Here is a 24,394-nt window from a genome sequence, read left to right as displayed (position 1 = left end):
TCGCCACTACTTCCTGGATTGAAATTGCATGAACCGTATTCTCTGTACTAGAACAGCCAGCATGAGGTACACCTTTGCCCCAACTTGCATAAACTCCAGGTTAAACAGCATTAGCAATAAAATCTCTACAATTCTGATTACATTTAAATAACCTCTTTGTTTCGTCAATCGTAAAGGGCCACCGTTGATACTTCATAAACACCTTTATTTAATCAGTAATAAATGTTCAGGACTTAGCGCGTTAGCACAAAATGCTTTAAATTAAGAAATTTAAATAAGGAATTTTATTATATATAGAAATTTTATTATACATAGACTTTTCATATATTATTATATTTTATTATAATTATATATAATTGTTTTTGGGTGTTTTTCTAGAATTTCCTTTTTTATTTAAATTCTTTTTATATATAAAATAAAATTTATATATATATATAGATATATATAGATATATATATAAAAGAATATATAAAAAAGAATTTAAATAAAAAAAGAAATTCTAGAAAAACACCCAAACAAAACAATTCAGAGGTTTCCCATATGCATGGTTATCTAACATAAATTGTGTTTCTCTTCTAGTTTTTGAAGATGATAGAAGTTCCCAGTTCATACTTTGACCTAATAGTTGCACTCCAGTCTGAGTGAGTGTCATGAGTGGAAGTTGCACTCTAGAAATTGGGTGTTTTGTATTGCCAATCAGTTTAGACGAGGTGTCCAAGTTGTGTGTGAACACAATGGTGGCACATGCTGTGCTAGATGCCCTATTGGTGAGAATATTGATGGGAGCAATTGTTGGTAGTGCTAATGGCTACTTGAGCAATGTAGACTGGGCAGGTAGTCAATCATCAACTTGATACCACTGATACCATTTCAGAACTGAAAGCCAGCCAGCTGCTACCTTAATCTTGCACAGGGAAACTGGCTGCCCCTCACCAACAATGCTGTTTAAAAGGATCATCATTTATTTGTAGGTTAGGTGCTGATAGATTTTCACTGACTGTTGTAGTCATTCTCCACAGGTTTCATGCTTTTTGGCATTCTTTAAATTTGCTCAGGTCCACAGAGAGTGATGTGCCAAATGCTGATGGACTTTGTTGTGGTATGGAGATTTGTGCACAACTGCTCCCAGGTGAGGGGCATTGGTAAGTATTTCTCTTGGAAGCACACAGAACAGGACAGGCAGCTGGAAGAGGGGAGATGGGTTCATAAGAGGTGGCCATATCTTAGCAGGGTTTTCAGGGAATGATTTTCCAACCAGAAGCTCAGTAAGGAACTGCATGTGAGTCATTTGCGTTATGGGAAGTGCAGCCTTACTTGTGTTACAAATGCCTTCATCCTGAGAAAGGACAGCAGATGTGAGCTTAACTCCTTCCAGAGGCCTTACCTCAGCAAGACAATAATCTGTTGGTTATCTGTGACAATCTGCAATAGTCTGTGAAAAGCCACAACCATAATGGAAAAATATGTGCTAACAGAGCAGTCCATCACAGCCATGCTGGAAAAGATGGGCTTCAACATCTGGGGGAAACCACAAGGAAAGTTGGTGCTAGTCAACCCCATGTTCCTTGCTACTCCATGCAGTCTATCCAGCAGGAATTGTGGTTTGACCTCAGCAATTTTCCAAATGCTGACCCATTAAACTCTTCATGCGTAACCTCATCCATTGAGAAACTGGCTCATGTGCTATACCTGCTTCCTGTCCTGGCCACAAGACATATGGCCCTGGTCTTTTGTTATGTGCATTGTGTCAGTGTCTAACCTTATGGCTGAGAGTACTGAATTGAGTAGCAGTGCTTTCACCTTTGCTTTTGTTTGCTTGGCAAGTTGTTTGCTGCTCCTGACACAAAGTTAGAGCTGTGGTGAGGATCAGGGTGGAAAATAAGAGGTATATAAATAAATAGTGTATGCTTACACTATCTATAGTTAGTAAATCAGGAATAAAACCATAGATACTGGAAACTAACATGCAAACAGAAAATTCTGGAAACGCTCAACAGCTCAGGTAGCATCTGTGGAAAGAAAAACAGAAGTAATATTTCGGGTTAATATTTCCCTTCGTCAGAACCTAGTGACGTGGGTATGATGTACTGAATGTTACCGAAGGATAATTGTCCATTTGGTGGGATATGGCATTTCAAGGCAGGGTCACTGACATTGACTACATATGAGGTTATTTTTTAAGATTCTGCATCCAGGTTCTCAGTGCTTCACCTCTGCATTGACTGCCACAGGTATCAACTGACATTGGCTTTACCACATGTGGCTGGTGGGGCTCCTGGTCTCCTGCAGAGGACTTGACTCGTCCTTTGCTCCCATTCTCAAGGCCTCCAATCTCCCTCTCTTTCTCCTGCATATGTTTTCCAGGTCAGAATCAGTTCCAGAATAACTGCCAGTGCCTGCAGCAGACATGATGCACCTTCCTTTCAGGTAGTGCAGGCTAACTTTATGTAGCGTTGGCGAGCTTTAATGATATCTGCCATGAACAAACCCCTCAGACAACAAACATGGTTGTTAGCAAATAGTGGACCCATCAATCTTGAAAATTTGTGCCCAGTATGTAAATGAAGCAACAAGTATATTGATTTGTGCATCAAAATCTTCAGGCAGTTCTAATGAAATACCAAGTAAACTGTGAATGGTGCCTTAAACTGAGCCATTGTCTGCCCTCACAGGTAATTGCAAATGATGTAATGAGAAACTACACCATGAGTACTATTTAATGACAAACTGATGTGAATCACTATTAAGATTACAACATACAATGAGATCATATTTACGCTTGGCTATCTGTAGTTCTTGGTAAGAGAGTTGTAGGAAATACTTGTGAAATAAGATACCTGAGCACTAATCTGACTCCTTGGTTATATAGAATTATATACAATGCAATCAATCAATTAATCAATCAATCAATTAAAATTTTAAAAAAAATCAAAATACATGTCAGGAAATGTAATCTTCTGCCATTGCGTGGGAAAGTGTTGTAAGATGGGAATTGATTGGTGAGGATGGAAAAATGGACCAGGGAGTCAAAATAGAAACAGTGCCTTCGAAATGCTGAAGGGGGCAGGGGGCAGCACGGGAAGGAGGGTGGAATGTGTCCAGTGGTGGAATCTCGTTGCAGTTAGTCGAAATTACACCCAAGCAACTGTAGGATTTATAAAATCTGCCCTTTCACTTCTTCCCGCTCACCATCTTGGGACCCAGACAATCTTTCTGGGTGAAGCAGTGATTCACTTGCACTTCTTGCAATTGAGTTTACTGCATTCAGTAGTGTTTTGATGTACATGTGACTAATAAAGATATCTTATCTTATCTTAAGATGGCTGAATGCTTTGTGGAATATCTGTGTTCAGTCCACAGGGGTGCCCTGAGCTTCCTGTGACCTGGTACTTTAATTCTCAATCAGATTCCCACTCTGACCTGGCCATCTGTGGCCTCTTGCACTGTTATAATGAAGCCCAATGCAAGCTTGAGGAGCAGCATCTGATCTTCTGTCTGGACACATTGCATTTTTCCAACATCCAATAACTTGCTTTCTCTGTCTCTATCAGAACCAGCCACTGATGCTGTGACTCAGCCATCTCTGGTATTTGCTCTATCTTTTTGGCTTCCCCGTAGGATTACTATTTTAGCAATACACTGTACTTCTTTGTCACCATCTAACTGCCCCATTAACAGCCCATCCCCACAGCAACCCCGGCCCAAACCTATCACAGATATTTCATTTGTCCTATTCATCCCTCCCCACACATTCTCTCCAACTTAAAACAAACCTTTTCTCTCTTTCCCAGTTCTGATGAATGGGCTTTGACTTGAAATGTTAAATCTGTTTCCCTTTCTGTAGCTGCTACCTGACCTGCTGAGTGTTTCCATCATTTTCTGTTTTGTTATCCCGGAATGGTAATGGATGATGCAATGCCTACATAGTGATGAAGCTCTGGATGCTTTCAGGTTATCCATCTGTAATATTAACTCAGTTTCTGTCTCTCCACAGATACTGACTGATCAGATTTTCAGTATCTGTTCCCTAATTCCTCTTGTTAAAGCTGCTAGGGTTCTTGACTCCAGCACAATTCAGGAAGCAGCTCATCATCTGTATTGGAAATGGAAGTTAAAATCTCATGGTGCGTCTAATGACAATATTGTGGTGGTTTCTTTCAAACCGTCTCCTCAACTTGTTGTATTCACACTATGGGTTAAAATTAAGTCTTTAAATTCTAGGATTGCGTAATAAACATGAATTTGTGGCGACTCACCGTCTAGTCGGGCGAACCGGCTCGGCAGTCGGGTCGCGCGGCGTCGGAGCGACGAGGCCCAAGATGGCGGCGGGCCTCGTCTTTCCGAGCGACGGGGAGAACCCGCGCGCGGGAAAGTCCTGATGACGTAGGACTTACGTCATTGCCGGTTGTTTTGGGCGGGAACATTCTCCCTTAAAGGGCCCGCGCAAGGCGGGAAAATAAACCAGTTCTGTTTGGCAATCCTCCGAGTAGAGTCTTGTTTTATTCCGCGGTAGCAACCACTACATTGGTGACCCCGACGGTCCAAATGGCTTTTGGACCCGCGAAATGGACGACAGTGCAGCAGCCAACGCAGTGGCCCTCAAGCTGCCCAGCTTTTGGACACTTCGGCCCAGCGTCTGGTTTGACCAGGCCGAAGCGCAATTCCACCTTCGGCAGATCACCTCCGACTCCACGAAGTACTACCATGTGGTTAGCTTTCTGGACCAAGAGACAGCTGCCCAGGTTGGAGACTTCATCCAGTCCCCTCCGGAGGAAGATAAGTACCCGGCTTTCAAAGACCTTTTGATCCAGACCTTTGGCGTCTCCCGTCGTGAGCGCGCCGCCCGCCTGCTTCATCTGGATGGCCTGGGGGACAGATCCCCATCCGCCCTAATGAATGAGATGCTGGCATTGGCCGAGGGACACAAGCCATGCCTGATGTTCGAACAGGCCTTCCTCGAACAGCTCCCCGATGACATCCACTTGTTGTTCGCTGACGCCGACTTCAGCAACCCCCGTGAGGTGGCCGCCCGGGCAGATGTCCTGTGGAGGGCCAAGCGCGAGAGCGGTTCGTCCGTCAGTTAAATCACCAGGCCGCGAGCCCAACGCCTGCCTCGCCCGGCCCCAGCAACCGAGCAGCCACGCCCCAGGAACTCAGACGACGACACGGGTGACCAGCTGTGCTTCTACCATCAGAGGTGGGGTGCAGAGGCCCGTTGATGCCGCCCACCCTGCAAGTTTCAGGGAAACGCCAGGGCCAGCCGCCGCTGATGGCTACGGCGGCTGGCCGCCGACAGAGCCTCTTCTTCATTCAGGACAAGAAATCTGGATGGCGTTTCCTCGTTGATACTGGAGCGGAGGTCAGTATTTTGCCCCCAACAGGCCGCGACACTCGTGACAGGCCACCAGGTCCTCTACTCAATGCCGCCAACGGTACAACGATACTGTCTTTCGGCACCCGTACGCTTCAATTACACTTTGGCGGCAGCCGTTTTACCTGGACCTTTACCCTTGCCACCATCGCCCTACCACTCCTAGGAGCCGATTTCCTTCGGGCCCACAACCTGTTAGTCGACCTGCGAAGGAAGCGGTTAGTCCACTCTAGCACTCTCCGGACCTATCCCCTGGGAGAAATCAGCCCACCAGCCCCGCACCTGGACTCCATTTCCCTTTCTGGCGACGATTTCGCCAAGCTCCTAGCCGAATTCCCATCGATTTTGGCACCTTCGTTTACAAATTCTAGGCCCACACACGGGGTACGACACCACATCATTACCACAGGGCCACCCCTTCATGCCTGAGCACGACGATTACCTCCAGACAAGCTCCGCCTGGCAAAGGAAGAGTTCCGTCACATGGAGGAGCTGGGGATTGTTCGCAGGTCAGACAGCCCCTGGGCCTCCCCCCTGCACATGGTCCCCAAAGCCACCGGAGGGTGGAGGCCCTGCGGCGACTACCGCAGGCTGAATGACGCCACCACCCCGGACCGCTATCCCATCCCTCACATCCAGGACTTCGCAGCGAACTTACACGGGGCCCGCATCTTTTCCAAAGTGGACCTCGTTAGGGGATACCACCAAATCCCGGTCCATCCGGATGACGTCCCCAAAACTGCCATTATCACCCCATTCGGCCTGTTCGAATTCCTTCGGATGCCGTTCGGCCTTAAGAACGCTGCGCAGACCTTCCAGCGGCTGATGGACGCGGTAGGCCGAGACCTGGACTTTGTGTTCATTTACTTGGACGACATACTGATCGCCAGCCGTAACCGCCAGGAACACCTTTCCCACCTCCGCCAGCTGTATTCCCGCCTCCGCGATTTCGGCCTCACGATCAACCCGTCCAAGTGCCAATTCAGACTTGACTCTATCGATTTCCTCGGCCACAAAATCACCAGCGACGGGGCAACACCCCTACCCGCCAAGGTGGATGCTATCCGCCATTTTGCCCGCCCCGACACAGTCAAAGGCCTACAGGAATTCCTTGGGATGGTCAACTTTTACCATCGTTTCATCCCTGCAGCAGCCCGTATCATGCGCCCTCTGTTCTCGCTGCTGGCTGGTAAGGGCAAGGACATCACCTGGACTGACGAGGCTGCGGCTGCTTTCGTTAAGGCCAAAGACGCCCTGGCAGACGCCACGATGCTGGTACACCCCAGGACTGACGTCCCGACTGCCCTCACGGTAGACACGTCCAACACCGCGGTGGGTGGGGTACTGGAACAGCTACTCGAAGGCTGCTGGCAACCCTTGGCATTTTTCAGCAAGCATCTTAGACCACCCGAACTGAAGTACAGCGCTTTTGATCAGGAACTTCTAGCGCTGTATCTGGCGGTCCGGCGTTTCCGATACTTTCTAGAAGGCAGGCCTTTCACCGCTTTCACCGATCATAAGCCTCTGTCCTTTGCCTTCTCCAAAGTCTCCGATCCCTGGTCAGCTCGTCAGCAGAGACATTTATCCTACATTTCCGAGTTCACAACTGACATCCAACATGTCTCTGGAAAGGATAATGTCGTTGCTGATGCACTTTCCAGACCAACCATCCACAACCTATCCTTGGGTGTCGACTACACGGCCCTAGCTGACGCACAGCAAGCCGACGACGAACTGCCCAGCTACAGAACCGCAGTCTCGGGTCTGCAGCTCCGAGATTTCTTGGTTGGTCCAGGTCAGCGGACCCTACTTTGTGACGTTGCGACTGGTCAGCCCCGCCCTATAGTCCCTGCAGCCTGGCGGAGACGCGTTTTTGACTCGGTACATGGGTTGGCGCACCCGTCCATCAGATCTACCGTCCGACTGGTCGCCAGCAAGTTTGTCTGGCATGGCCTGCGCAAACAGGTCAGTGAGTGGGCCAGGACTTGTCCGCACTGCCAGACGTCAAAAATCCAACGACACACCAAGGTCCCACCACAGCAGTTCGAGCCTACCTGTAGGAGGTTCGACCACATACACGTCGACCTCGTGGGCCCTCTGCCGGTTTCAAGAGGAGCCCGGTACCTCCCTACCATCGTGGACCAGTTCACGAGGTGGCCTGAGGCAACCCCCCTGGCTGACATCACAACTGATTCCTGCGCCCAGGCGCTGCTCACAACTTGGGTCTCACATTTTGGCGTTCCGGCCCACATCACTTCAGACAGAGGCACCCAATTCACTTCCAGTCTCTGGGCTGCATTAGCGAACCTGCTAGGGACGCAGCTGCACACCACCACAGCCTACCATCCTCAATCAAACGGGTTGGTGGAACGTTTTCACCGCCATCTGAAATCGGCCTTGATGGCCCGCCTGAAGGGTCCTAACTGGGTTGACGAGCTGCCTTGGGTCCTGCTCAGCATACGCACTGCCCCCAAAGAAGAACTCCGCACTTCGTCAGCTGAGCTTGTATACGGGGCGCCACTAGTTGTCCCCGGGGATTTCATACCTGCCCTTCGGGACCAAGGGGAACAACCCCCAGCAGTCCTACAAAGACTGCGCGAGAAGCTTGGCGCCTTGGCCCCGATTCCCACCTCACGGCACGGTCAAGCCCCATCCTGCCAGCCCAAGGAACTACGGGACTGTAAGTTTGTTTTCGTTCGCAGGGGCACACCTCGGGCGCCATTGCAACAACCATATGAGGGACCGTTCCGAGTCATATGGAATAACGGATCCACTTTTATTTTGGACATTGGAGGCAGGGAACAGGTTTTCACGGCGGACCGCCTCAAACCGGCCCATTTGGATCTGCAACAGCCTGTCAAGGTTGCCACGCCGCGACGCAGAGGCCGCCCCCCTAAGCGGCAGCTGGCACAGCCCACGGACCTTGGGGACTGTCTCGCCGGTTCTGGGGGGGGTTGTGTGGCGACTCACCGTCTAGTCAGGCGAACCGGCTCGGCAGTCGGGTCGCGCTGCGTTGGAGCGACGAGGCCCAAGATGGCGGCAGGCCTCGTCTTTCCGAGCGACGGGGAGAACCCGCGCGCGGGAAAGTCCTGATGACGTAGGACTTACGTCATTGCCGGTTGTTTTGGGCGGAAACATTCTCCCTTAAAGGGCCCACGCAAGGCGGGAAAATAAACCAGTTCTGTTTGGCAATCCTCCGAGTAGAGTCTTGTTTTATTCCGCGGTAGCAACCGCTACAAATTAATAATTCTCAAAAAAACTACAAAAATAATCAAATGTCAAAATGAAAGGAAAATACTCTATCCATTCCTTGTTTTAATGTTATATGTTCTGCCTTGCATTATTTATGACAAAGTCTCATCTTTCTAACTAGACTTGGTCTTTACTTTCTATTGAATAGCTTAATTAATTGTCCGATGGAGCGAAAATCTGGAAAAAACTAAACTAGCTAACCCTGAATATACTGTCACATACAGTATATGCAGATAAATGACACCAAATAATTAAACACAGAAAAGTATTTCAGCATAGAACCCATAGCTTGAACAGAATGCACTTTAAGTGCCAGTTTTAGTCCTTGTTCATCACAATAACTGGATACAGATTGCGCTGAAGGTTTCTGCTCCTGTCCCATTATTAAATATCAAGCACAAGGCCAGTGCTATTTACTCCATATTATATAGGAATGAGCTGGTTGTGGTGAGCAGTTTCAAAGGGAACTGCTGGTATTCAGTCACTCACATGCAGCTGTGTCTCGAACTCAGGCAGCTTGCAGTGAGTCCAAAGTGAGCTGAATGAAAGGTGTCAGTGTCAAATTCAGCAGTGGGCCTTAGTTGTACTGGGATTCCCCAGAATTGCACTGGGGAATCTGCCTCTGTGCCACCTGAACCTGGAGGACATGGAACAAGAGAGGAATCCCCATTAGTTATTTGAGTTTATCATTTCTAATAAATTAATTTTAATTTTTTGTTACTCAGAACAATTTTGGTAACATTTAGCTGTCTCTGTATATGTGTGACATTAAAAAATTCTCAAAGCCTCTCCCATTTTGGTAGCTTGATTCCTATCAATGGCTGTTTGACTGGGGCTTCAATGATATGCCAGTTGAACTCAAGTCACTGCTACTCAAAGCCACCCAATTCCAGGGCCAGGAAGGCCAGGATGATCGACCCACACAGTTGTCTCAGGGATTAGTACTGGGGTGGGGAGAACAGCAAGCTGTACATCTGGGTAACGGGCTGAATCAAACACAATCCCATCCACTCATGGAGTACAACCTTGAGGGTCACGCAAATTCTCTAGAGCTGATTAAAACAATGGTTTCATGTCTTAAAGGGGAGCAGCTCATGTCTGGAAGATATTCTGATTGCTGGATGATATTCTGAATCTTTGGGAAGGTTGGAGAAAGTCATACCAGGATACAGAGGAGCATAGACACGAATATTCTCTTAAGGCTCTGGTTGCCTTAGGTGACAAGACGGAGGGGAGGGGCAAGCTCCTCAATGTCTAGGAGTCTAGAAGATCATGTCACTCACTATGATGGCTGGAGGTGACCAGTGTGGTCAATGTCTTCTTTCATGAAGCTGGATGCTGTGCTGGAAATGAATTACTATCAAACACATGGTCAAAGTTAATGAACATTAACAAAATCGCACTCCCAGCCTTTACATTATTAGCCTCACACACCACTCCATACTAAACCCTAGTCATTCTTCTAACAATCTCTGTTGATCATGATTCATACCTAACATTCATGTGCTTCACAACACCCTCATCTATCTAATTACTATTCCTCTAATACTAACATCCACATCTGACACCATAAACATATCCCAAGTTATTCAATCTTGTTAGGCACATCTACTGCACAAACTGCAACTTATTCACTGGCATACTTGTCTTGTGGACAAGGTGATGCTCTTGGCATCAAGATTGCATTTGATTAACCTTGGCATCAAGGAGCCCAAATCCAACAAAAGAGAGTTGAACCACCTATCTTGGTATTCATTAGCATTGCCATTGTCAAGTCCCCTACCATCAACATCCTGGTCGTCACCTTTGACCAGAAACTCAACTTGATCAGCCAAATAAAGCCAATGACCATAATAACAGATCAGAGGCTGGGTACCCTGTGAAGTGTAACTCACCTTCTCAAAGCTTTTCCAACATCTACCAGGCACAAGTCAGGAGCATTATGGAATATAATTTAAGATTTCTTTATTAGTCACATGTACATCAAAACACAGAGTGAAATGTATTTTTGTGTAGAGTGTTCTGGGGGCAGCCTGCAAGTGTCGCCATGCTTCCAGTGCCAGCATAGCATGCCCACAACTTCCTAACCAGTACGTCTTTGGAATGTGGGAGGAAACCGGAGCACCTGGAGGAAACCCATGCAGACTCCTGGAGAACGTACAAACTCCTTATAGACAGTGGCCAGAATTGACCCCGGGTCGCTGGTGCTGTAATAGCGTTCCGTTAACCACTACACTACCGTGTCTGCCCTTATACTACAGTGCCTGCCCAGCGGCTTAATCAAATCCTTTTTATAAATCTAATATTTGCATTCCCCAGGCTGCCAGCTCAATTACCAAAACCAGGTCTAACTTGCTTAACAGGGCAAGCACATTTGCTCAATTCCGACATATCAGCTATCTGCATCACATCCTGTTCCACAAAAATAAATCATTATAATCCTTCTTTTAGGTACTTCGCAACTTGGTCAGGTAAACCTACCTGATAGAGCTATCCTGATACCTCTGTCCCATAGTGTTGACCAGGCACACTGTTTGGAGGAATTCAGGTACATTCTGAATTCAAATTGCCCCTCCCTTTCTGAAACTGGAGAGTTTCTCTTCACGTTCCTCATGAATCCTCTAACCTGACTTATGAGGCCGCTATTTGTTTTCGTCAAGGTATTCACTCAACAACTGATATCCTCAAGATGTCACCTGCTATCATTTCCCTATCTTAGTCCTATCTCCTCTCAAAAATACATTTCTGTTTCAGTTATCACTTTCTTCTTCTGTAGATTGAACTACTCCTTGAATGGTAGCCTCTCTATGTTTACCTCTCTATATCTCAGGCAGTGGTCTAGTTATCAAATGAAGTTCTCTTATGCTGTTAACATACAAGGACAGAAACTTCTCTGAAATAAAGAGTAATTACTTATATTTAATTACACCTTGCCTGACTTCATCTCCAAGATCAAACAATTAACCATCAGTGAGCTATATTTCGGCATTCAGGTCATTTAATCCCATTCATATCCCTTTTGGGAAAACTTCCCAATCAGTGGAGTGAATTCCCATTCTTGATCTAAAATATAACATTTCATCTTATTCAAATCTGCAAGTCCTTACCATTCATTACAACACTTCCATAAAACTGATAAGACATTAAGTTACAAGCACAATCTTGTGATAGTTTTGGAGGTGTTTGTATTATTTAAATCCAAACACCTTCAAATCTATCCCTAAATTGTGCCTTTGTTCATCTTCCCACTGCTAAATAAACAACTTGTGGTTTGACTGACAGGTTTTGTCAAGGTTCAGCTTTGTTTTCCCAATTAAAACTTTAATCCTTGATATGCAACAAAACCCCAATGTACATCTTTTTAAACTGCAATGAACGTTTGATCATCTGCTTAGACTGAAAGTAAATTTTCCTTTGTACGTCTTGTTCCAGAAAACAGTAACAGCCCTGAATATAGCAAGTCCAATTTACTGACAGACAAAATCTCCAAAGTATCACAAGAAATTTGCAGAAAATTGCTTAAATTTATGACATGACTGAAACCGTTGGGTCATCTTGTAGCTCCTAAATCATAATCACCTGTCTAAAAAGAAAAGAATTTAATTCAAAATCAAACAAATCAAATTAGTTGCCTATCAAAATAGTTACTCTCTCTGTAGGTTTATTCACTTTAGCAGCATTTCAATTTATGGATTGTGAGTGTAATTGAAATTAACCCATTCACTTACATTCCTTTTTGAATTTTAAAACTCCCACATAGTCAACATTAATAAAATCAATTACCAATTACCAATATAACCAATACCTTTGTAACACAAAGGAAGAAAACATCCACTTTAAGGAAAAGAATGTTTAAGACTACTTCACAATTGTCTCTAAAATTCCAACTGAAATTGTTCATTAGCCACCAATTTTTAATATATGGAAATCTCATATTCACAATTAGAGATTCTTGTTTAACTCACGACGTTAATCTAACTTGCACATGGCCATTGTGGAATGCTGTCCTTATTCCATCCAATGTTGATTCTAATAAATACCTATTACCAGATGGTATGAAAGATAGAAAGAAAGAACTGCGGACGCAGAAGGATACAGAGCATGTTCTTGTGAGCAAACCCAGTTGATGCTCTTTCTTCAGTCTCTTTTGGGTTTACAACTGTAAATAAAATACAGAATGTAGAATTAATTCAAGTTTCCTCCCAACAGCCTTTGACCTCACAGACCCACGCACTTCAAATAAGTTAAGAAAATGACTCATTTTCAAAAGGTTAAGCAAAACAGTTTAAAACACAATCATATACACTTCAAGAAAACTTTTATTTCTGGGATAGGGGTCACTTCTTCAGCTGTCCCATGACACAGCCGTTATTCATCTAACTTTTGTTTCGACCTCTGTCTCCTCCTGTACCGTTCTTTCTTATGTTCATGAGAAAGGCGAAAAGTCATCATCCCTTTCCTTCCTGTTCCTACTTCCATATTATTCATATTTCTCATTGCATAGCCTTCAGCTCTCAGCATAAAAGATACTGAACTCAAGCAGCAGACAAGTGAAGCCCCATGTATCTCAGAGTCATATTCAGATTAGTTTATTGTCATATAGACCAGGATACATGAAATTCCTTGCTCGTATGAAGCTGACAGAGTAAACAGTATACATGGTAATAGTAAATATAAAAATAAATAGTGATAAGCCCATAACAGTAGAATGGTGCAAAGACTGCTGTGCAATCTGAAGTAGTGCAAAAAGAAATGCTAAAGTGACAGTAAAAGAAAACCAAGACAGGTAGAATTAAGAGTCCGAGAACATGGCAGCAGCACAGGGAAGGCAATGTGAAAGAAGTGATTGGTTCAGAAGTCTGATAGCAGTGAGGAAGAAACTGTTCTTAAGCCTGAATGACCATGCTTTCAAGCTCCTCTATCTTCACCCAGAAGGTAGAAGAGAGAAAAGGGAATAGCCAGGGTGGCAGGCATCTCTCACATTCACACAATTTCTTGAAGACTTTCTCTCGTTCATACACTGGAGGGAATGTAGGATTCAGTCAATGCTAACTCTCCCAACAAACTCGTTTTTCCATTTATTTCTCTCTAACCTATTCATTCTCACACATCCATCTTCTCCCTATGCTTCTCCAGCCACTTACCAACATTAGGGGCAGTTTACCTGCATGTTTTTCGGATTTGTAAGGGAAACAAACTACTGAGGGGAAACCCATGGGTTCACGGGGACACATTGCAAATTCCATACAGGCAATGCCTGAAGTCAGGATTGAACTCTGGAGCTGTGAGGCATCATTGCTAACTACTGCACTACCATGCAGCCCAAGTTTAGTGTTAAAGTTAAGCATAAATGCCACTGAATTCAGTCAACTAACAAAGACTGTTTCTCCCCAGTTACAAAGGTGTGATTTGAACATTTCCCTAGATCACCCATAATATCAAGTTCTACTTTCTCTGCCGAAGACATTCCTTGCCTTTATTAGGCTTATCTGTGCAATCAGGCTCTTAGACCTCAGGATTTTCCCTACTTGAGTTTCTCTGATTCTTTCCAAATTTCCTTTCACATCCATCCTTCTAGACCAATGCGAACTGTTTGTTGGAGGTTATAATCAAATGAATACCATTCACCAGAACATTACTGCACCCTTGGAGTTTTGGAGTCAGTCCAGCAAATCTTGTTTCCAAGCCAATTGCTGTGAGATTCAATCACTCTGCATGCCCTGAAATAATCAAGTAACATTCAAATCCATTTTTCACTTGTTTATGAACTTACGAAAGGAAGTCACCTGGACAGAGGGTTTCAGGATGACTTAAAATCACAACTCATACATTGAGTATTAATCTTTGGTAGGTGGCACAATGACACAGCGAGTAGAACCACTGTCTTGCAGCACCAGAAACCCAGGCACAACCCTGAGCTTGATGCTGTCTGTGTGGAGTTTACACATTCTCCCTATGACCATGTAGGTTCCCTCTGGGTGTTCCAGTTTCCTCCCACATCCCAAAGACATGCAGGTTGGTAGGTTAATTGGCCACTGTGAATTGTCCTTAGTGTGTAGGTGAGTGGTAGAATCTGGGGAGAGTTGATGAGAATGTAGGGAGAGTAAAAATGGGAGCAATGTAGGATTAGTGTAAATGGGTTGTTGATGGTCGGTGTGGACTCAGTGGGCAGTCAGGTCTGTTTCCGTACTGTATCCTTCTATGATTCCAAGGCTCTATAATCTCATGTAATCTGTATCATTCAATTCTAAGATTACACATCGGAGACAAGCATTTTCTTGACTAGACTTTAGACATTTGGCAAGTAACTTCTGACCAATCTGAGAATAGACCCCCGCCTCTGGTCAGTATTTGATCATGAGAAAATATCCTTTTGATTCAACCATCAGCAGCACATACCTTCAGCAGGTGACTTGTCGTCAACTTACTAGTTATAGCCACATTTCTTTTCATAGCCAGGTGCCTTTCCAAAGCTGTCACAGAGTATATTGCTTTAGGAACAAGCCTATAGCCCTTTTATGTCTGTTATATTAAAAACATCCCACATAGAGCCAAATGGTTAATTAAGTCCTTTTTATACGTATTTGTTATAATTCAATGGAATGTAGAGCATAGAAAAGTACAGCATAGGGATAGGCCCTTCAGCCGGTGATATCTGCGCCAACCATGATGCCAATTTAACCTGCACGTCTGCCTGCACATGGTCTGTATCTCTCCATTCCCTGCCTGTTCACGTGTCTGTCTAAATGCCTCTTAAATGCCTCTTGCAATTGATTACACCAGTGTGATCTTTATGTTCTGCACAGAAACAATGAATGTTTGTCTCTCTGGACACACAAGGGGTAAAAAGATATGTGCAAACTGGCTTCTAAGAGATGCAGGCTATCTTCTGCAGCCCTGACATACTCCCTTCTCATACAGGTGTACAATGAGGTTCATCCACCTACGAACATGGCACAAGGAGTACAAGTGGATGTGTGGAGAGGGTGTTTTACAATGTCTAACTCCACTGACAACAATCTCTGAGTTTTCATCCTCTTGATCATTTCCCTTCTAATCTTTACCTTCAATATCGTGCTCCACCATGCTCCCCCACATCACAGCTGCTCTGTCCTCAGCCGATGTGGCAAATCTGCAGGAAATAATCATAAGCTAAGAATGTGGATAGCCCCAGGTGTAAGACTTCCAGGGTGTGTGTGTGTGTGTGTGTGTGTGTGTGTGTGTGTGTGTGTGTGTGTGTGTGTGTGTGTGTGTGTGTGTGTGTGTGTGTGTGTGTACGCACGTCCAGAAAAGTTTGAGGATGAGGCAACAATGAAACTCTTCATTATCAACTGATCTGTTCACCTTAGCTCATTCACGGGAAAAAAATCATTTGGCTTTATAAACATCCCTGAAAGCATTTATTACTGAATCAATTATTAACAACTTAGATAACATATAATAATAAATAATCATATATAATTATTAATGTTTGAAGGTCCCTTGTTCTTCTTTCTTTGCCAAAGATGTGAATGCTTAAGCAGATGGTCACAGATTCAATTGATTTCAAGTAAATAGAATGTAAATAGAATCTCAGTTTATCAACCAGACATGAACACAACTACCTGTAGAAAGCAGAGGGTTGTGGTGGAAGGAGTGCCCTCGGATTGGAGGGCAGTGACTAGTTGTGTCCCGCAGGGATCAGTTCTGGGACCTCTACTTTTTGTGATATTTATAGATGATTTAGATGAAGGGGTGGAAGGCTGGCTTAGTAAGTTTGCAGACGACACTAAGATCGGCGGTGTTGTGGATAGTGTGGAGGGCTGTCAGAACTTACAGAAGGATATTGATAGGATGCAGAGCTGGGTTGACAAGTGGCAGATGGAGTTCAATCCGGAGAAGTGTGAGGTGGTACACCTTGGAAGGACAAACTCCAGGGCAGAGTACAAGGTAAATGGCAAGGCACTTGGCAGTGTAGAGGAGCAGAGGGATCTGGGGGTTCATATTCACAGTTCACTGAAAGTTGCCTCACAGGTGGATAGAGCAGTTAAGAAGGCCTATGGGATGTTAGCTTTCATAAATCGTGGGATTGAGTTTAAGAGCCACGAAGTGATGATGCAGCTTTACAAAACTCTAGTTAGACCACACTTAGAGTACTGTGTTCAGTTTTGGTCGCCGCATTATAGGAAGGATGTGGAAACGTTGGAGAGGGTGCAGAGGAGATTTACCAGGATGCTGCCTGGATTAGAGCGTGTGGAATATGAGGAGAGGCTTAAGGTGCTAGGGCTTTATTCACTGGAAAGGAGGAGGATGAGAGGAGACATGATAGAGGTATATAAAATATTAAGAGGAATAGATAGAGTAGACAGCCAGCGCCTCCTTCCCAGGGCACCAATGCTCAAGACGAGAGGGCATGGCTTTAAGGTTATGGGTGGGAAGTTCAGGGAAGATGTCAGGGGGAGGTTTTTCCCCCAGAGAGTGGTTGGTGCATGGAATGCACTACCTGAGGTGGTGGTGGAGGCAGATACATTGGACAGGTTCAAGAGTTTGTTGGATAGGCACATGGAGCAATGTGAGATAGAGGGATATGTGGGAGGAAAGGTTTAGATAGTGTGAGGGTGGTTTGATGGACGGCACAACATGGTGGGCCGAAGGGCCTGTTTTGTGCTGTATGGTTCTATGGTTCTATGGTTCTAGATGCTTTTTCAAAACTCTCATGCATGTAAATAAAAATAAAACAAGTGAATTTTTATTTTCAGGTCAGAGAGGTCTCTTAAAAATTCCACAAAATTCCAGATGTTAAGAGTTTAACAGTTACATTCCAATGCAATGTTGCTTCAGTTTGCTTTAGTGGGATCAGTTTCCAAATAACTGAGATGTAATAGATGCTTGTTGTGTGTGATATTGCAGTTGCTTCTTCAATAGAGAGCAGCACACAAAAAGTTGGAGGAACTCAATGGGTCCTGCAGCATCTATGTCCTTGCTGGTAATGCCCAGATCCTAAATGAAATCTCTGCAACCAGTAGACTGGCAGAGGTCAAAATCAATTAGAGAGTACTGGCCATCATTTGACCTGTCTTCACAACATCTGTGGCCAGCATTAATACAAACATCAATGAAGGCTCTGATATGCTCTTACTTAACCCATGTTCTCACATCACATTTCCTTATCAGTCCACGTTTACTCATGATTGTAAGCTGCCAATAGAGTAAGCTTGCACTCCTTATTTGTTCCCTCCACAGATCATCACATTATTCTTATGACTTACTTCTTTCATGGAGTCAGAAACTTCCAGATGGACAAGCCCCAAACATTGAGCAAACAGACAATGAAGAGATACACCACCATTTGATCTGATGCTCTCCTTATGGCTTAGATAATGGCAGAGGTCGTTTGACCCACGGCACGGTTTTAATGCCAAAGAAAATCCCAGCCTGAGTCAATTTCTAAGCCTTTGCTGGAAATGTGGATTTATGGTAGCCAATCAGAACTTTATTTTCAACGAAGAAAAAGATTGGCAGATATGTTGTGAAATTTTTAATGATGCTTCATCACTTCTTAAGATTTTTTCTTACCTTTCCATTGAATCACCTGAGATTTTATGTAAAGAAATCTTCACCAATGTTGGATTAGGGTCAGATTGTTGTTTTTATTGTGTTTATCCCTGTAGTTTTAGCTTTCTTTACACTTGCTTATATGTTTGCATAATCACCTGTTTGTCTGTAAACTTTGTTACTCAAACTTTTGTATATTTGTATATTTTTTATAGTACATTGGGTTCTATACTTCTGTTGTTTCTTTGTCTGCAAAGCTGAAATGTGATTCAGCCAGTACCTGCTAAACAGGTTTCTTATCTAAACTGGTCCAGAAAAGGAAAGCATTGTTACTTCTTTACTTTGTTCCTTTGTTACTTCTCGTTACAGTGACTTTCCTTGCTTGCTGGTGCAGGCTAACCCTGTCTGACTTGTACTATGATAAACACCTAATAAAATGTCTGTAACTCACAAGACAAGGGAGCAGAAGCAGGCCATTCGGCCCATCGAGTCTGCTCCAAGGAAAGGGAAATAGAAATGAGAAATGGGGAATGGGGGAAGGAAAAAAAACTATTCTAATCCCAATTTCCCGCCTTACCCCCATATCCCTTGATATCCTGACTATTTAGATATCTATCTATCTCCTCCTTGAACGCCCCCACTGATCTGGCCTCCACTGCTGTACGTGGCAAGGAGTTCCACAAATTCACCACCCTCTGGCTAAAGAAATTTTTCCTCATCTCTGTTTTGAAACTGTACCCTCTAATTCTAAGATTGTGCCCTCTGGTCCTGGTCCTGAAAACTATAAGATTTTCACCTCATTCTTGACTTCTGAAGAACCTTCTGGACAACATCATCTCCAGATCTAACACCAATTGTGTCAAGTTATCAGACAAGGTTCCTTTGGGCAATTTTATTTTTCTTTGGCAGGTAAACAATCTAAGTAATTAAAGCAAACAGATTCATGTCCACCAGTTCTCTTCCATCAAGTCTGGCGAAGGATATGGCACAAGATAAATTCTGGGAGAGACAGTGAGAGGCCCTTCTTGTATGAAGGGTCAGGCTTTCACCACTGATGGTTGACCAGACCAGAGCGGGAATTGTAAGAAAGTCAGGCAGCCCTGGGCTGTAAGAGGTAGGAGAGCAGATCGGACAGCAGAGGCCTATGCCCTTTTAGGCCCCATGCAGCAATTCTGCTTGTGTTGGAACCATAAAAGAAAGGTTTTACATTACATAATCATCAATTCCATTCTGTTTTCAGTAGTACCATTTCTTAATATGTCCCAGAGCAGACAGAGATCCAAGATACTCTCCATCATTTGGTCCATTCACAATGAACCTCCCCTTTAAAATATGCAGGCTGACTTCAAATAGCATGGATTAGCTATGGGTGCTAACCAGTCTGTAACTTCTATCTGCAGCTGAATCAATAACCAATGAAGCTTGATTTAATAATAAAACAGAAAATGCTCGATAACTTCAGTAGGTCTGGCATTATCTGTGGAGAAGAAAAAGCGGTTTATGTTTCTCTCTCTATAGCAGACCAGCAGATTGTATCCAGAATTTCCATTTCAGGATTCCAGCATCAGCAGTGTTTTGCTTCAAGAACATCAAGTTAAAAAGCCGGTGACAGGGTGTTAGGAGCATTGAGTGTGGGATGAGCACATGGCAAAATCCCAATTCCCATTTCTGGAGCTATCAGATTTTACTGCTGAAGTTCATCATCTCTATTGAAGCTTCAGAGTGTATGGAGGGAGCCTCAGTATAGGAACTTTATCAGTGGTTCTCCAAACTCCAGCATAACAACATAAGAAAATGGGAGCAAGAGTTAGCCAATTAGCCCCTAAGGCCTACCCCGCCATTCAATATGATCTGCCTCAGGCCTCATCTCCTCTTCTGTGCCAGTACCCAGAGCTCTCAAATTTTCCCATAGCAGAGGGAGAAAGGATTCAGAGAGGAGTCTGAAGAAAGACTGTGTGAAGGATTCTGGCCAGATGGTGACATCCCAAGAATCAATACTTTCACCTGCACCTACCTGAGTGGTAGTACATCTGCACGTAAAAGGAAATGGTTGAGGAATTTCATTGCACTTCAAACTATGCATTGGAATAGATATGTTAAAACCAAATCAACTCATTATAATCGTGGCACATTTTTTTAAATACCTTATTAGCATGTTCTGAAAAATGGATTCCAACATTTTTGCTTGAACTGATGATGGATTAATTCCTCTACATTTCCCTATTATTTCTCTCCTATTTTAAATAGTGTTATTATAACTGTTTCCATGGATTCAGGGCATAGCCATTGTATTTCAAGAGCCATGCATCGGTCTGGTGGACCAACTTGTATATAGTGGAGGCAGCAGATGGCCCAGGATGACAGAATGCTGCAGGCTTCCTGGTTACAGTACTGCCTGAGTGGATCATTTGGCAGTGGTTACAGTATTTGTACTTTAAGGGAGCAAGAGTCATTTTACTTGCAAATAAATTCAAAATTTACATGAGGAGTTCTTAACATCACATGTTTTTAATAGAACTTAAGAAATATAGTGGAGTCTGTGCCTGCTCCTCTGTTCGGTCAGATCATGGCTGATCTTTTACTAACACTGATTCCCTCAATAACTAAAAAAAACTACTGAACTCTGTATTGATAATATCCATCAACTGAGCCTCCAGAGACCTCCTTGGTAGAGAACTCCAAGGATTCACCAGCCTCTGTGTGAAGCAATTTCTATTCAGCTCTGTCCTGAATGGCTGGTCCTTTGCTTTGAGACTGTGATCTTTGGTTCTGGACACCAACCAATGGAGAAATTAAGTCTATACCAACCAGTTCAAACCAGTTAAGAACGTTGTACATCCTTGGAATCAATCTAGTGATCCTTTATTGTACTCCCTTTATTGCAAGAATATCTTTTCTTAGGTAAGGAGACTGGACACAATATTCCAGACACATTCACACTAAAGCTCCATGTAATAAAGCAGTTTTCTGCTTAAATCGTCTTGCAAAAAAGACCAACCACACATTTGCCTTCCTATTTGTTTGATGAACCTACATGTTAACTTTCAGTGATTTGTAGACAACTGGAATACTTTGAACACTAACACTTTTCAATCTCTCACTATTTAAAATACATGATTATCAAGCAACGTTCTATTACCAATTTTGCAAAAATATAGCAGCATGAAAATGCAAGACAGATCTATGAAGATATTCCAGAACTATTATGAAAGACAAACCATTCTGTATTTCTGTTGCCTAGAAACAAGGAGTCTATGGTAGGCCTGTCAAAAGTCCTTAAGATTATGAGGCAGGATGAATCTGGAGATGATGATTTTATTTGTGTGGATTCCAAAACTAGGTCATCACTGCTGCCTTCAGAAGAGATGCATTTAAGCAGAGGCAGCACAATTCATGATGTTAAAAGGAATAAAAGGATTTGTGATAAGGTGCAATAAACTAAACTGGAATGAGACTAGTGTGAGTCCCAAATGAAATAGGAGACAGACAAGTTTCATCTCAAACAAATTTATTGGCTGACAATAAACAGCCTGTTTTCAGCTCTTTTAGGGGAGAAGATTATCAGACAGATAGAAAATAATATTCAATGATGTTCTCAAAGAAATGCAACATCTCCACTGACTCCTGCAACCTTTGGTCCATGACCAGTCCAAACTGAAGAAGGAGCCTTCTGGATGGCATTGAGACCTCAAAGCGATGCATTAGGTGCACATGAAAGCTCTGTGTAAGCAGCAGAAAGAGCATGTCACCTCACAAACTAATTCACGCCCATTCCTCCCTCCCTCCTCCTCCCTTACAGCCACCTCCCCCCTATCTGTGGAAGAGTCTGTTCTTCCCATATTGGGCTCATTAGCTGCTTTAAAATCTACAAAATCAGAATGAAAGCAAGTCACCCTCATCCCTGAGGGGAAGGGGAAGGGGAAGGGGAAGGGGAAGGGGAAGGGGAAGGGGAAGGGGAAGGGGAAGAAGAAATGCACCAATAATTCTGTTTATGATACCAAGAGAAAATAATTAGACAAAGGTCAATAAACATACCAGTCATAGATTTGACTTGAATAAGTATCAAATACTCAAATGATCTGATATGCATTAGGGGCAGTAGTTCAGTAAATAAACTATTTACTTCACTTTTTAACTTTTTCCAGTAACAGTGAGATCCCAAGTGGCATCACCTGAACCATGAAAAGTCCTCTAATCCTCTACTGTTATCATTATACATTATGACAGAGGTTTAGCAAGAAGGGGGTAACTCAAGAGTTTTCCCAAAGCAAATTTCTATCTGCACCTGTTCAAGAGGCAATGCAGCTGTGCTCTGCAAGTAAATGGCATAATAATTTGATTGCTCTGGAAAATATACATCGGGTAGGCATATAAACCATGTTGGCTCTGTCTAATGGTAATTTGATATTCTAAGTCTATTGTCTCAGCACATAGCGGTAGATTCCAACATTTTTCCAACAACTGATGACAGGCTAACCTTGCCTACTCTGCCTCTTGCTCCTATTTTAAATAGTGGTATTATAAGTGCTCCAATGGTGCATCAATGGCAGGGATTGTGGAAGGTCCAGAACTGTGAACCTGCAAGCTACCTAGTTACAAAGCAGTCATGAGAAGGATCATTTCATAGTGGTAAAAGGATTTACATGTTCAGCGAGCATATGCTAATTTGTTTGCAAATAAGGTACAATACTTGCATGTGGAGTTCTTGACACTGCATCTTTTATTTCACTCATCCATGCCCATCTGTGGCAGTTGGCAGATCTCAATGATTAACTCATTTGCAAATATTTGTTTCTATCAGTCAGACAAGTAGAGATGGAAGGCTTGATTCTGGAAGATTCTTTAGTTAGTCTCTTCTGGCCAAGGCCCTTCACAATCTCCTCCTTGAGACCCCTCTGTGAGGGAGGATGTGGCTTCAGATCCTCTTCCTCCTGCTCTGGTTGTGCTGGAGGTTGATGGGAATGAGTACTGGCAGCAGGGAAAGGAAACCTTAACCTCACTATTCACCTTTGCTGGCTGCAAGACTTATTCAGCTAAATGTAATGAGCTCTTCCCCAACTTATTCCTCAACAAATCTGCAGCCATTTGACATGTTGGGCTTCTTCCAGTGGGACAGATCTTCTTCCTATGTGTGGCACAGATTGTGCGATTGATGGCCATACACTGCATCACCTGGAAAGACAGGTGTCAATTAGCAGTCCAGGAGATTGACATCATCACTGCAAGATTTCTATTTGTCTGTCATGCACAATAAACAGAAAAGGAAAAGTTGCTATTATGTGTTGCAAATAAAAGTTATATTGTGAAATTAACTGATATTTTACAATCTTATTCCAGAGAGAACATATAAGGAAGCTCTTTTGGTTGGTGAGATAAAACAAAGTGAATGCTGTGACCTCAACATTTTCTGATTTTAGGTAGGAAAATAAATGATGCAAAGGATATGAGGTGGTTAGGAAAGAGTACAGATAGATTAAGTGATTCAGCAAAGATCTGGAAAATGGAGTGTAATTTTAAAAAATGTGATATTGTCACCTGGCAGGAATAAAGACACTGCCCAGGAAGAGAGACAACTGATCTCTGAAACGCAGAGGGATCTGGGTTTCCTCATGCAAAGGGATGGTATGCAGATGAAGCAATAGTTAAATGGTAATGAAGTGAGACCACAAAATGTTGCAGTGCAAAGTGATCTTAGAGTCCTGGTGCATGAATCACAAATGTTGCCCTGCAAGTGCAACAGGTGCATAGTGAGTTAACATGCCCACTGTCACGCTATCTCTGTGCACACAGGAAAGGAGAATTAATGGAGGGAGATAGTGTTAATTTTACAATTTTGTTGTGTCATTGCTATAGGTGTGTGATTTTGTTTTTATCATTGACATAAGTTCAGATAACCTCAAAGGCATTGGAAAACGTTAACACAAACTGCTGTCTGGAAATCAGTCTAGAGTATGTGATTGCCTGCAACCTCTAGAGAACAGGCAATCACATATTCTAGACATTCGTCTGAATCTGGTTAATCTCACATTTTACGACAAACCAGTTGTCCCTGGAAACACTCTGATGAATTTAATGTGCGCTCCATCTGTTGCACCTTGTTCGGAAGTTTGGATCTGTCCTCAATTCTCCAGATGTGGTCCCTTCAGGGACAAATACATCCTTCTAGTTGTACTCAAATCATTGTGCAATAAAGACCAACATATTAGTGTTGTCCTAACTACTTGCTGAACCTACATG

This window comes from Pristis pectinata, chromosome 8, assembly GCF_009764475.1.
Source record: "Pristis pectinata isolate sPriPec2 chromosome 8, sPriPec2.1.pri, whole genome shotgun sequence".
Taxonomy (NCBI): Eukaryota; Metazoa; Chordata; class Chondrichthyes; order Rhinopristiformes; family Pristidae; genus Pristis; species Pristis pectinata.
This window is presented reverse-complemented; position numbering follows the sequence as displayed.